The following is a 14,723-nucleotide window of genomic DNA, read 5'->3' as shown; positions in this document are numbered from 1 at the left end:
ATCTTCGCGGACCGGGGCACGAACCCGTGTCCCCTGCACCGGCAGGCGGACTCTCAACCACTGCGCCAGCAGGGAAGCCCTAGCCCTGCATTTTGACTGGGCTTTCCTAGGTTCTCCTTACATAATTGTAGCCATTTCTCTGCCAGTAGTGATTTAGAAATGCCTTTCTAAAGCCCTCTGCATTTGCCTCAGCTTCCTTTAATTTTTCTAAAACTTTTACCTTCCTTTCTTAGCATTTGGATTTCTTTGGTTTCAAGCCACAGAAACTCATTATGGCTAACTTAGAAAAGCTGAGCATTGGGAGGATATTGAAGAGCTCACAGCCTGAAAGGAAGGCTAGAGAGCTAGGCTCAGGGAACATAGGAACTAGGGCAGCTCTGGGGACTCCATAGCAGGAATCAAGTCTTGCCCTCACTACCTGCTGAAATGAATGAATGACAGCTAGTTTTTTTCCATCCCTTACATTCATGTTCATCATTCAAAGCTCCAGCAGAGAGAGTCTGATTAGTCTGGTTTAGGTAGGGGCCTGGGGAAGAACGGACATCTTAACTGAAAGCTCAGTAGGACTGTGCACAGGTAATTCCCCAAAGAATCCAATGACTATTGTCAGAGGAGGAGGAGAGAGTCATTGCTGCATTGTCAAAACCCAAATAATATCCACTACACCCTAGCTTTCCTTCCTAACCTCCATTTCCTACTTTTTCTAATTATCCATAATAGGAATGACCAATGCATCTTCCAGGGTTGTGGAGAAGATATATAAATATAAATCCACATGTATTGGAACTTTCCCCCAAAGGATTAATGGTTGGGGACGTTTGGCCTTACCCCTCAGTGTTGCGTGGAAGGATTAAGGAAGATAATATATGCAAAATGGCTCCCACAGTGCCTGGCGCCTAGTGAGGCTCATTACATGCATTGCCACTTCAGCGCCCCTCACCGCCCCCTTCTGTGCTGGAGCAGCTCATGAGAGCAGATTGTGATATTTTCAGGAATTTTGTGAGCCAACTGACATAACGTCGGTAGCTTGAAGTTGACCTTGTTGGGAATATTTACACCACGGAAACTGGAAATGCAGCTAATTAAACTCCCCCCAACCTCCAGGCAGTTGTTAAATATTTCTCAGCTCAGCCTTGCATCCACTTCTTTCCTCCCTTCACAAGATGTGAGCAGAACCAAAGTACAGCTCAACCACCTTATTAACGCTCAGAGTTATATTAGATCTGCTCTGCCCATAATTTCTGCAGTGTACAATGCATGAAAATCCAGCCCTGCATTTTGCCTGGGCTTGCCTAGTTTCTCCTTACATAATCGTAGTCACTTCCCTGCCAGTAATAATTTAGAAATGTCTTTCTAAAGTCCTGTGCACTTTGCCTCAGCTTCCTTTAATTTTTCTAAAGCTTTTACCTTCCTTCCTTAGCATTTGGTTTCCTTTGGTTGTGAGCCACAGAAGCTCATTATGGCTAACAAACAGAAAAGTTGAGTATGTGTGTCAGGTAGGATTAGATTCAGCTGTGAGAGACAAAAAATTAGAATAGTGGTTTACTAGATATAAATTCATTCTCTCTGATAGAAAGTCTAGATCAAGGCTGGCAGTTCAGGCTTGGCTAGAAGCTCACTTTGTTGCCTCACGGCCTCAGTACATGGTTTTTCCTTCATGATCTAAGATGGCTGTCCAAGCTGCACCTTCCAGCCAGTAGGACAGAGAAGGGCAAAGAAACACATCCTTTCCTCTTAATCCATTGACAGAAGTAACGCAGAGCATTTCTGCTTATATGAAATAGGCTGAAGTGAAGTCATTTAACCATATCCAGCTGCAAGGGAGGCTGGGATATGTGTTATTTACTCCAGGCACCCCTGTGCCCAGCTGGAAACTGAGAAGAAGGGAAGGGTGGATACTGGGAGACAGCTGGGTGGCCCTCCCACTGATGGGCAGGGTTTAGGAAAGTGTAGGAGGGGAAAGTGGGGCTGGTGTGATGGGAATAAGTGTGCTCTGTGGAATTTTGAAGGAGCTGGCTGGAATAGAAAATTAGAAATACTGGAAAATGAGGTTAAGTAAACAAGGGGAAAGCCAGATCTCAGTGAGGGTCCAGGAAAGCAGACAAAAGAATCTTTATCTAGTGCCATTAGAAACAGGAGGCATTCAACTTTTGGGTAGGGGAGCTGTATGATCAAAGGCATTAAAGAGATTTTAATCTGGCGTTTACGTGCGAGTCATGTTGGGTGGGGGGAAGGAAAAACAGGAAAGGGCAGGGAGGTTGGAGAGGAGACCAATTTCACAATCCAGGTGTGAGGTGATTATGTGGGGGCAATGGGAACAAGGAGGAAGAAATAAATCTGAGAGGCATTTGCTAGAAAATATGTTAGGATTGATGGCTGGCCTGATAGGGAGTTTCAGGTTGGGGAGGCCAAGAAACGAGTAAACAAGTGAACCTGCCTTGATAGGTGTTTTAGGTTGGGCGGCACAGAACTTTTGTCCAAGGGATTGATGCGGGGAGGAGAAGAGCGAGGGGAACAAGATGGCAAAGCCAAGAAGCTAAGCAAGGATGTGGGCTAAGCTGTAATCCGAGTCCACAGTGAGACTCTCAGCGCAAATCACACCAGAGTCGGCTCCACCTTGAGAGAAGGCGGCTGCTGCCGCCTTTAATGTCACTTACAGCTGCGCACCAGGCAGTCAGTGGCTGAGATCTGTCCAAAGTGTGTGTTGTGGGGATGGCTTGTCTCCCATTCGGTCCAGGCCAATTCTCCAGAAAAGGGGACAGCTGTGTGTGGTTATCAGACAACATGCCTGGTACCTGGGGGATGAGTAGACCAGCTGGTCAAGATGATCTGGGTGAGGCCCAGATAGCATCCATTACAGTGGGTCCATTTTGGATGTGTTGGACTTGAGGTGGCAAAGAAATAAGGTATTGGCACATGACTAGAGGGAAATTGGCAGTACAAGATAGGAGTTCATGTCGATGAACAGGACTGGTTATGGAGGTATTGGAGTGGGAGACTCTGCACACAGGTGATAGTTTCGTCAAGAAGGAGTGAGCCCGGGACTTCCCTGGTGGTCCAGTGGTTAAGACTCCGTGCTCCCAATGCAGGGGCCCTGGGTTCAATCCCTGGTCAGGGAGCTAGAGCCCGCATGCCGCAACTAAAGAGCCTGCATGCCACAAGGAAGATCCCACACGGCAGCAACGAAGATCCTGTGTGCTGCAAGTAGGACCAGGCGCAGCCAAATAAATAAATATTTAAAAAAAGAAGAAGAAGAAGAAGTGAGCTCTTTGAGGGCCATGGATAGAGAGAGGGGAGCAAGCCTTTGGAAAGTAAGTTGGTTACAGCCTAGTGGGAAGGTGGGAGGGAGAAGAGGAACCAATGAGTAAAGCAAAGCAGAGACCGGTAGAGAAGCATGTCCGTGTGGTAGTTGACCTTATATTAAGACTGGAAGTCAAGGAAAGAAGTTGAAGGAGAATGAGTATGGAGAAGAAGGTGAGGTGTTTTTGACTTTAGTCAGTTGGGAGGTTGTTGGTGGTCTTTGAGGGAACAATTTCACAGCAGGACGAGGTTAGAAACCATGTGGTCGAGGCTAGTAACGCTTTCCACATTTAATGTCATTCCATCTGACTAACTCAACTCGTCTAGGGTACTTTCTCCTTCAGTTTCTATGCTGCTCATTCTTGCTCCTCCTAAGGTCACTCTATGTTCTGGTTATCTAATGTTGCCTAAAAGATTACCCCAAGACTTAGCGGGCATGACACTCTTTGTTACCTTTATGGGCTCTGTGGATCAGGAGTTTGGATGGAGTGCAGTGGGGGTGGAGATGGCTTGCCTCTGCTCCATGATGTCTGGGGTCGAAGCTGGAAGACTCGAAAGCTGGAGACTGGAACCATCCGTCTGCAGGATCCTTCATTCACACGTCTGGCAGTGGATGCTGGCTATTGGCTGGGGGCCTCGGTTCCTCTCCCTTGGTCTAGATTGGGCCTCTCTTGCATGGTGTCTGGGTTACTGAGAAAGAGAACCAGGCATGAACTATATACTTTTTATGACTTCACTTTTTTATGATCTACATTGCTTTCCCCCTACTCCATTGGTCACAGCAGTCACAGCCCCAGCCAGATTCAAGGGGAAGGAACATGATCCCACCCTGGCGTGTCAGTCATGGGATAAGAAGAGTATCGGAGGAGGATACCCATCTTTGGAAAATATAGCCTTTCATCCTCTGTCAGAACTCTCCATTTGCTTCTTATGAGTGGCCCCATTTATTCAACAGTCATCAGTAATAACAGCAACTGGAGGAACTTCCTGAGGGCAGGGGACTGGCCTGTTACGATTGTCTTCTTTATCTTTATATCCTGAACATTCTGAGCAGTGATAGCCTCACAATAGATTCCTGTGGAAGGAAGAACTCCTTTTAAGTCTATTTTTCTCAGACGCTGCATCATTTGATCCTAAACTAGCTATCACGACCATTTCACAGTTGAAGAAACTACGGGGCTTAGAGGGGTAAGTGGGCTACCCTTCAGATGACTAGGCTAGCAAGAGCTCAGCTGTGACATGAACCCAGGTCTTCTGGGTTGAAGTTACTTTTATTAAGAACTTGATGCCTCCAAACAGCGGGACTGCTCCTTCAGTGCCCCTGTCTCCTCCATCCTCACAGTAGCCCAGGGCCAACTACGGGGCAACGGATAGTGATCCCTCAGCTGCTGACTGACCAGTCCTGCACTTGATACACTGATCTAACATGGTGATTTAATATCATTATATAATATGATTTTGCATCTCTTTTCTCAAGAGAGCAGGAGAGGTCTAGGGCACAGACCCTGGTGCTGCACTCAGCTTCCGGGCTGGGTAGAAGGCCAGGACGAAGTTGGTCCTCATCTCTCTGAGTGGGCAGCACCCATGTCAGGAGTGTGGGGTGAGAGGAGATGCCAAGAAGAGTTCTGTTGGGGCAATCAGATGGTGATCTGAGGGAACCACATGGGAAGAGGGGGGAAAAGCCTAGAAGGGAAGTGGTTGAGGTAGTTCCTGTAGGTTCAGCTCAGAGGGGAGTGGGGAGCCAATTTCCGCCCCCTCCCCAACTCACATCCCAGCCCTAAAAATGCTTCACAGCTTCAGGAGGAAATCCTGGCCAAGTATCCAGTGTGGGTGGCAGGGGTGCTTATCTAGATCAGGAGTGGGTGGGAGGACATCTTAGAACTTATATCAGGCCCCAATTTTCCAAATCCTGCCTGTGCCCTGCCACCTCTGCCCCCGAAAACCAATTTTTGACTTTATCTCTTTAGAAATGTCCCCAGGCTAGCAGTTTATTTCTCAGAGGTTGCAGATCAGGAAGGACCTTCAGAAAACACAATTTCCACTTCCACTGTGGGGCAGAAAGCATAGGGCAGCCCAACCCCTCGATGCCCGTGAAGTAACAAAGGACCAACTACGCTGTGTTGTAGGACTACTGGCCTTACCAGGTCCCCGCTCTCCCCCACCAGCCCCGAAGGGACCTCTTAGACTCCTTCTCTCTCTGGTTTCTCCCCATCCTGCTCCCCTTTGCTAAAATGCTTACCTCCCCTGCTCAGGCCCTTTGAAAGTAGCTCACTATGACTTTTCATATCACCCCCAACTCTTCAACCTCACCTTCATGGACCTTGGCGGCCCAGCTTCAACTGTATCATTCGTGAGTCACCCCTGCTCTTTTGTTCTAGCCCCATCAACATGCCTGTGCTCTCCCCCACGTAGGGATTACTCACCGCTTAAGTCACCAGTCCCTCTGGAATGTGCCCCCTCCTCCATGACACCCATTCTCCCCACATCCTTTATTATTTTGTTTAAACTAACAATGTTTTTTTTCCCCTCCAATGATTAAAATAACGTGTGTTTGTTGTGGAAAATCTGTGAAATGCAAAATGTATACAAACAAAAGCAAATAAAAAGTACCCAAAATTCCACAATCCCAGTGTAGCTAACGTTACCATCCCAGCGGATTTCCTTCCCGTATTCTCATCAGAACTCCTTCCTGCTTCAGGCCTCCATGCATGCTTATTATTCCTTTTTATTATTCCTTATTATTCCTAAAAGTCTCTCCCTCTGTCCCCCTCTCTTTCTCTCTTCCCTTCCTAGTTCTGTGAGTCAATCAACTCACCCTCATTATCATAAAGGCCACTCTCTCAGTTAGGTCTCCCTATTACACATTCACAATACCCCGTACTTTTCCTTGTGGCACTTGCCACAACTAGAAATAAACCATAATTTTTGTCCTCGTGTGTTTAACGTCTGTCTTGGCCACTTGACTTGACGTAAGGTCCATGACTGGTTTTCTTGTTTATTCAGATGACCCTAGCATCCACCACAGTGCTCTGGATACAGAAAAAACACAATACATGGCACAAAGATGCCTTCTTGAATAACTGTGTGTCTGTTCTCTCTGCACTTCAAAATAGTCAATTTCACAGATACAGTGAATCAATTACCATATGCCTGACCTGGTTCCAGGTACAGGATACCCAGTTCTTGCCCTCAAGGAGCACTTAGCCTTCTGAAGGAGACAGACCAGTAAATGCAACATTTGAGTACATCTTTAAGTATATGATGATCAATGGTATTGAGTAACACATAGAGGAAGGGTCCTTAAAGCTTGGGGGGAGGTGACACCATGGTTTTATTTTGTCCTTAGTAATGCATTTACTTTGTAGAATCAGAGGATAGTAGAATTGAGTGGTATCATAAGATCAACAGGCCTTATCTCGTCCTACAAGATGAGGAAACGAAAGCAGTGAAGGGCAGTAAAGTGACTTGGCCAAAGCCACCGGGTAGTTGACTGGTGGTTGATTGGGAGTTAGACCTCGATCTTGAGATTCCCAGCCCAGTGCTCTTTTCCACTGTGCCTTGGGGGCCTCTGGAGCACCCCCTTCCTTCATCAGCCCCCAAGTCCCATTGATTTTCCCTTGTAAAGATCTCTCCAGTCTTTCCACTTTCCCTCACCTCCCTGTCACCACGCTCCAAGTCTCCATCACCTCCAGCCTGCGTGCCTACCCCACCTCTTACCTTATCTCACTGCCTCCAGTCTTGCCCTGCTCAGATCCCTTCTCCGAGTTTCAGCCAGAGTGAGCCTTCCCAGATCTGAGTGTGAGCATGTCTATCCCTTGCTTAAAGCCCCAGAGGCTTGCCACCAAGCTTTTAGGAATATGTTCAAAAGTCTTCTGTTTTTCTCTTCCATTTTACTGAAATATAATTGACATACAGCACTGTATAAGTTTAAGGTGTACAACATAATGATTTGACATATGTACGACATGAAATGATTACAATAGGTTTAGTGAATATCCATCATCTCATATAGATACATTAAAGAAATGGAGAAAAATATTTTTCCTTGTGATGAGAACTCTTAGGACTTACTCTCTAACAACTTTCATATATAATGTACCATAGTGTTAACTGTATTTATCATGCTGTACATTGCATCCCTAGAACTTATAACTGGAAGTTTATACCTTTTGACTGCCTTCATCTGATTCCCCCTCCCTCCCACTCCCTGCCTCTTGTAACTGCAAATCCGATCTTTTTTTTCTATGAGTTTGTTTGTTTGTTTTTGACCTATAACTGACCTATAACACTATGTTAATTCCTGATGCGAAGCATGGTGATTTGATATTTCTATACATTTCAAAATGATCACCATGGTAAGTCTAGTTGTCATCTGTCACCATACAAAGATATTACATAATTATTAACTATAATCCTCACGCTGCACATTTATACCTGTGACTCATTTATTTTATAACTGAAAGTTTGTACTTTTCGTACCTCTTAGTCTCTGTCACCTATTCCTCTTATTCCCCCACCCACCTCCCCTCTGGCACCTGCTTGTTCTCTGCGTCTATGACTCTGTTTCTGTTCAGTTCTGTTTGTTCATTTGTTTTGTTTTTTAGATTCCACATATAAGTAAAATCATACAGTATTTGTTTTTCTCTGACTTATTTCACTTAGCATAACATACTCGAGGTCCATCCATGTTGTTGCAAATGGCAAGATTTCATTCTTTTTTATGGCTGAGTAATATTCCATTGTGTGTGTGTGTGTGTGTGTGTGTGAGACACATCTTCTTTATCCATTCATCTATTGATGGGCACTTAGGTTACTTCCATATCTTGGCTATTGTCAATAATTTCTGCAATGAACATATGAGTGCATATATCTTTTCAAATTAATGTTTTTGTTTTCTTTGGATAAATTCCCAGAAGTAGGATTGCTGGATCATATAATGGTTCTACTTTTAACTTTCTGAGGAATCCACACTGTTCTCCATAGTGGCTGCACCAATTTATATTCCCATCAACAGAGCACTAGGTTCCCGTTTCTTTACATCTTGGCTAACACTTGCTATTTGTGGTCTTTTTGATAATCGTTATTCTGACAGGTATGTGGTGATTGTGGTTTTGATATGCATTTCCCTGATCAGCAATGTTGAACGTCCTTTCACGTGCCTCTTGGCCATCTGTATATCTTCTTTGGAAAAATGTCTATTGGATTCTCTGCCCATTAAAAAAAATTTTTTTTTGATGTTGAGTTCAGAATTCTTAATATGGTATATTAATCTGCTCAGGCAACATAACAACATACCACAGACTAAGTGGCTTAAACAACAAAAATTTATTTCTCATAGTCCTAGAGGCTGGAAGCCCAAGATCAAGGTGCCAGCAAGGTAGATCTAATTCTGAGGCATATTCTCCTGACTTGTAGGTGGCCACCATCTCCCTGTGTGCTCATATGGCCTCTTTCTTCTCTGTGCACACATGGGCAGAGACAGCTCTCTTGTTATCTTTTTTTTTTTTTTCGGTACGCGGGCCTCTCACTGCTGTGGCCTCTCCCGTTGCGGAGCACAGGCTCCGGACGCGCAGGCTCAGCGGCCATGGCGCACGGGTCCAGCCGCTCCGCGGCATGTGGGATCTTCCCAGACCAGGGCACGAACCCATGTCCCCTGGATCGGCAGGCGGACTCTCAACCACTGCGCCACCAGGGAAGCCCCTCTTGTATCTTTTATAAGGACACCCATCCCATCAGATTAGGGCCCCACCCTTAGGACCTCATTTAACCTTAATTACCTCCTAGAGACCCTATCTTCAAATATAGTCACATTGGGGTTTAGGGCTTCAACATATGAGTTTTGAGGAGCACAATTCAGTCCATAGCATATGGCCTACCAGGTCTTTCTTGATTAGCCCATCTCACCAGCATCCTCTAAGCACCACTCTTCTCTCTGCCCCCATGCTTCTGTAACTTGAATTTCTCTTGGTTCCTCAAACTTGTCCAGATCTCTTGCAAAGCTAACCCCTCCATCACCTTCCTTTCGTCCTCTGCCTGCCCCACTGCTATTGGGTCTTTATAAGAAGAAATCTATCTAGCTTTAGAATAAGCAGATATGGTTTTGCCCCCTTTTGACCCGAGTCCATCGAGGCATCACAGGACCTGTCTTGGACCTCTTTGAGAATCACCTACTCTTCTGAGAACTGAGAACTGAAGATGGTAGAGTGTACAACCCCCTTTGTAAGACAGAAACCAGAATTCAATTCCTGCCTTATTGGTGAGCTTCCTCCTTTTGGATCTATATTTTGGCCTTTCAGTTTCTTCTTAGGGAGACCCACTGGACTCATTTCTTGAGGGACATGGCTCTCCCTTGCCTGTTAAGCAATAAACTCAGCTTCCCCTCCCCCAGCCCTGATGTCTTTCTATTTTGGTTTGTCACTTGCAAGTCTCGGTTTAAAGGTCTGTCTCTAAGGGAGGTCTTCCCTGACACCCCATCCTGTGTTTAGTTCTCTGGCTCTGCATTCCTATGGCAGCCTGTACTCTCCCTTTTTTAAGAGTTACCACCTCATTTCTATATGTTTCATGTCTGTCCTTCTGAGCTCTGTAGGGCAGGAGGCATCTCCATCTGGTTGGTTGTGGTATCCCGAAGGCTAGTACGGTGCCTGACACCTAGTAGGATATCAGCAAATATTAGCTTTTATTAGTATATGCTCCATAAGTATCCACTGGCCTGCATTGTCCTCAAAGAGTTTCTCAGATAGTGTATGCATTTTGTTTTCTAAAGTGGACTAAAATTTCTCAGAAGAATCCTCTTTTCCTTTCTTTAAATCTCCCACACTATGACCATTATGGGTTTCTTCATCCAAGAAACATTTCATCAATGATTATTAATTGATCTCCCTACAATAACTTTCCCAACAGGCATATTTGAAGAAATAAGAAAATTTAAACAATATGTTATATAGCAGAACCATCTATTATGAATTTATTGTAACAATAATCTATTGAGAATTAACAAGGAATAGAGGAATTCTTCTCTTCCTCTTCTGCGTAGTCAGGACTTTGCGTCCTTGAAGTTGTGGGTTTCCTGACCGTTGAGCGGTTTGGCTTTTTTGTGTGTTTTAGAAAGAAAAGTAAGAATCAGACTGGGTGGGGGTCTATAGGAAGCCCACACCAACGCAGGCCTTGGTTTTGGAAGGTGCTGGATGTCTGGTCTGAAAGGGAAGGATGAAGAGGCAGGCAGTAACCTACCTCTTGGATGGCGCTTGGACCTCTGGGGACTCAGAGAAAAAAGAGGGGATCCAGTTTCTCCAGGACATGTGGAGAGCTGGGCCTTTTCAAGAGCAGTCTCTCGGACGGTATTGGCTGCCGGCATCCGTGAGAACTGCGCCCAGGTGCTCTGTACTGGGTATTTTCAGAACTTCAACAACTGCCCCCAGGTAAGGCCAGATCAAGACTATAGAGAAAAACAGAAAATGTTATGTTGCCCCCCCAGCGTAATTAAAAATAAAAGAACTACATGAAACCAAAAACAGCTTTAAGGATGTACTATAGATTTGTGATTTTTCCTAGATGCCTGATTACTTTGACTCCCTCCTGCTCTCTCCATCTCCTCCTCCTCTTTCTTCTTCTTCTTAAACATCAAATTTCCAAAGTTGATGCTTTTTTCCCTTTCTCCTAGCTTTGCTGATGCTATGCTTGGGCGATTAGGAATTGCTCAGGCCAGCCTAGTGGTCTGTTTCTGTTGGACCCCCGAGGCCTGGATGAGGAGCAAGGCAATGCTGACCAGGTGGCCAGAGGAGCAGACGCTCATCTGTTTCCTCAGGATTGCAGAAGCCTCGACTTCCTTGTTTGATCCAAGGGAGGGAGTCTGAAAACTGTCAGACACTAGAATACCATCAGTGATGGGCAGGGTGGAAGCCAGATTTGATACGAGGGAGTCCGTACAGAAACGGGACATTACATGTGCCCCAAGAGCTGTGGATCAATTCATTCATATCTATTACATATATAGAGATATACATGCTTATTTACACATAAATGTTTCTAGATAGACGGAGAAGGAACTAGTAACAATTATGGCTTCTGGGAAATAGGGTGGGGTCTACTTTTTTTTTTTTGAGACAGTTTTTTTTTAAACATTGAACAAATGTTACTTTTACAATAAAAATGTACTTCAAAAATTAAAATGACTCATCAGATTGCTAATATCTACAAATTTCAAACTACAGGACAGCTGGAGACTCTGCTTTCCAGGAGGGAGATCTTGTGACCCAGGCCTGGGTTGTGAAGGGGGATTAGTGATGCCTTCCAGCTGTGGCGTGTCCATTAGGCAGCTGGAGAGGTAGCTAAATATAGACTAGCCTGCGAAGTGTGCCAAGATGAATCAGGGCTGGAGCTAGAACACTCCTTCACTGCGTCCATGAGCACGCGCATCGTACCTAAGTCCCAGGCACTGAGAGTGTAGGAGTGAACAAAGCAGATGGGGCTCCTTGGCCCCCGGATTTGGAGTCTAATCACAACCACAATCAAGATATGGAACAGGTCTACTGCCCCCAAGACTCCCTGTGCTATTCCTCTGTAGTCACATCTTCCCGCCCGCCCCACCCCCACCAAACCTCTTGCTATTTTGATCTATTCTCTGTCACTTTAGCCTTGTCTTTTTAAAATGTCACATAAATGGAATCATATAGCATGTAACCTTTTTGAGACCGGAGTTTTTCACTCAGCATAATGCCTTTGAGATTCACCTCAGCTGTTGCATGAATAATTTCTTTCTTTTTGTTTTTGGATTGTGTGCCATGGCACGGATAAGCCAAGTAATGCATTTACCCATTTTAACTAGTTTTTGGTAATTACAAATGTAGGCTGCTAATGAGCATACAGTGTATAGGTTTTTGTGTGAACATGTTTTTATTTCTCTCAGGTAAATACCTAGGGGATTATTGACTTGTGCAGTAAGTGTATTAACTTTATAAGAAATTGCCAGACTATGTTCCAGAGGATGATTTTGAATTCCACCAGTAATGAACGAGAGCTCCTGTTGCTGCCTTTTTGCCAACGCTTGGTAGCACTGTCAATATTTAAAAAATTTTTTTGCTACTCTAACAGATTTGTAGTGGTAATTCGTCCTTTTTTTTTTTTAAATTACATTTGCTTAAAAAAAAAAAAAATTTTTTTATTTACTTATGTCTACGTTGGGTCTTCGTTGCTGCTCGCCGGGCTTTCTCTAGTTGCGGCAAGCGGGGGCTACTCTTTGTTGCGGTGCGCAGGCTTCTCATTGCGGTGGCTTCTCTTTGCTACGGAGCACGGTCTCTAGGCACTCGGGCTTCAGTAGTTGCGCACGCGGGCTCAGTAGTTGTGACTCGCGGGCTCTAGAGCGCAGTCTCAGTAGTTGCGGTGCATTGGCTTAGTTGCTCCGCAGCATGTGTGATTTTCCTGGACCAGGGCTCGAACCCATGTGCCCTGCGTTGGCAGGCAGATTCTTAACCACTGCGCCACCAAGGAAGTCCCTTATCCTGGTTTTAATTTGCATTTCCTTAATGGCCAATAACGTTGAACAACTTTTTATATGCTTATTTGCTTTCCTTTTATCCTCTTTGGTGAAGTGTCCCTTCAAGTCTTTTGCCTACTTTTTAAATTGGGTTGTCTGTTTACTTGCTGTTGAGTTTTGAGAGTTCTTTATATATTCTGGATACATATCCATTGTTGAATACATAACTTGCAAATATTTTCTCCCACTCGGTACCTTGTCTTTTCATTCTCTTAATAGGATCTTTGGCACAGTAAATATTTTTATTTTGATGAAGAATATTTCTTTTTATTACTCATTTTTATTAGATATAAATGACATATAGCAAAGTGTACAAATCTTAAGTGTACAGCTTGATAAATTTTTGCATTTGTATTCACCCATTTAACCACCATCCAGATCGAGATAGTATCACCCCAGAAGGTTCCTTTAAACATCTGTCTAGTCAATATGCAAAACCCCTTTCTTGCCCGCCTCTGAAATAACCGCTATTCTGACTTCTATCACCACAGATAATTTTGTCTAGAAGGTTTCTAATGACTGTGCTCCAAGTTTTGTGACCTACCTGGTTTTGTCTTGGAAATTAGAAGCCTCCCAAACCCCACCTTGGGGAGAGACTCCAACGCCCCTCACCAGATGTGATGCAGAAGTTGGTGAGCAAAGCTGGGCTTCTCAGCATCTTGCCTCTGGCATACCAGCAAACCAGTCTTCACAGCAGAGTCCAAAAACCTGGTAGAAAAGGATAGACAAGGCTTAGGCATCCTAAAACTCCAGTGAAGTGGCAAGGGTACTGTCCCAGGAATCAAAAGGCATGGGTTCAGCTCCCCCTACCCCTGACATTTACTGCATGTCCTTGAACAAACTACATAAGCTTCCTGTGCCTCAGCCACCTCATCTGTAAAATGGGAGCAGTAATACCTACCATGGTTATCAGGCCTGTTCACCAGTATGTGAGTCTCTCTTTCCTTCCAGATACCTAGGAAGATTGTACTTCGCCACGTCGTTTAACTCCTACCAATTAACCCAGGAACGGCTATGTGACTTATTTTGACCAATTAAAACGTGTCTCTTCTACATGGAAGTGTTAAAAGCCAGTGTGTGCTGTGCTTTTTCACATTCTCTCTTTCTTCTACTATGGCAAATGGCGACGTTCTAGGTAGTGACTGCTCTGTCAACCTAGGTCCTGAGGTTGGGACAATGATGGCTCAGAGCAGAGCCTCAGTCAACCCACCATTGATAAGTGGCAGGAGTAATAAATCAGTCTTTGCTGCATAAAGCCCCTGAGCTTTCGAGGCTGTTTGTTACAGAAGCATAACCCAGCTTGCTTGGATGATATCGTACTATAAGTTTGTTACTAAGATTATATGAAATAAAATGTATGGAACTTCTGGACACACAATAAGGATTGATTTCCTGCCTTTCAAAATCTCCTTCTTTTTCTTCTGAACCCAGGGGTACTCTAACCACCTAAAACCCTTGATAAGAGGCAAGAGAACAGACCACCACCACTCAAGCACAAAAGAAGGATGAGAGGAAAAGGATACAAAGCAACAAAGGGTATAGAAATATGACACAGAGCAAGGAAGAGAAACAAAGTGTTAAGGAAGGAGAGAAAAAAGCGTAAGAGCCGGGAAAAGAGAGAGGTACAGAGGATGCCTGAGACACAGACAGAGGTGATTCTGAGGAAAACAATGGCTGAGGCAAATGGAAGCTGTATCTGTTTTGAGATGCTCATCCCAATCCCAGGCAAACAACATCATCTGTTAAAGTAGCTGAACAGGGCTTCCCTGGTGGCACAGTGGTTGAGAGTCTGCCTGCAGATGCAGGGGATGCGGGTTCGTGCCCCGGTCCGGGAGGATCCCACATGCCGCGGAGCGGCTGGGCCCGTGAGCCATGGCTGCTGAGCCTGTGC

The 14,723-nt window shown here is 44.9% G+C and overlaps 1 long non-coding RNA gene across 1 annotated transcript in view; it reads right to left on the bottom strand.

Annotated features, from left to right (window-relative positions):
- Positions 1-3,174: 3,174 nt before the first annotated feature.
- The window catches only part of LOC113616111 (uncharacterized), a 30,112-nt gene continuing 18,563 nt past the window's right edge, over positions 3,175-14,723 (bottom strand). The window contains exons 2-6 of the long non-coding RNA XR_003431221.1: positions 13,377-13,540; positions 10,531-10,735; positions 7,018-7,193; positions 5,540-6,329; positions 3,175-4,375 (exon numbers count right to left, since the gene is read on the bottom strand). This is a non-coding gene — a long non-coding RNA (uncharacterized LOC113616111). The remainder of the gene's footprint in view (positions 4,376-5,539; positions 6,330-7,017; positions 7,194-10,530; positions 10,736-13,376; positions 13,541-14,723) is intronic.

Source organism: Aethalodelphis obliquidens, unplaced genomic scaffold (genome assembly GCF_003676395.1).
Source record: "Aethalodelphis obliquidens isolate GAN/ISIS:26980383/991018 unplaced genomic scaffold, ASM367639v1 scaffold131, whole genome shotgun sequence".
In the NCBI taxonomy this organism is placed as follows: domain Eukaryota; kingdom Metazoa; phylum Chordata; class Mammalia; order Artiodactyla; family Delphinidae; genus Aethalodelphis; species Aethalodelphis obliquidens.
This window is presented reverse-complemented; position numbering and strand designations above follow the sequence as displayed.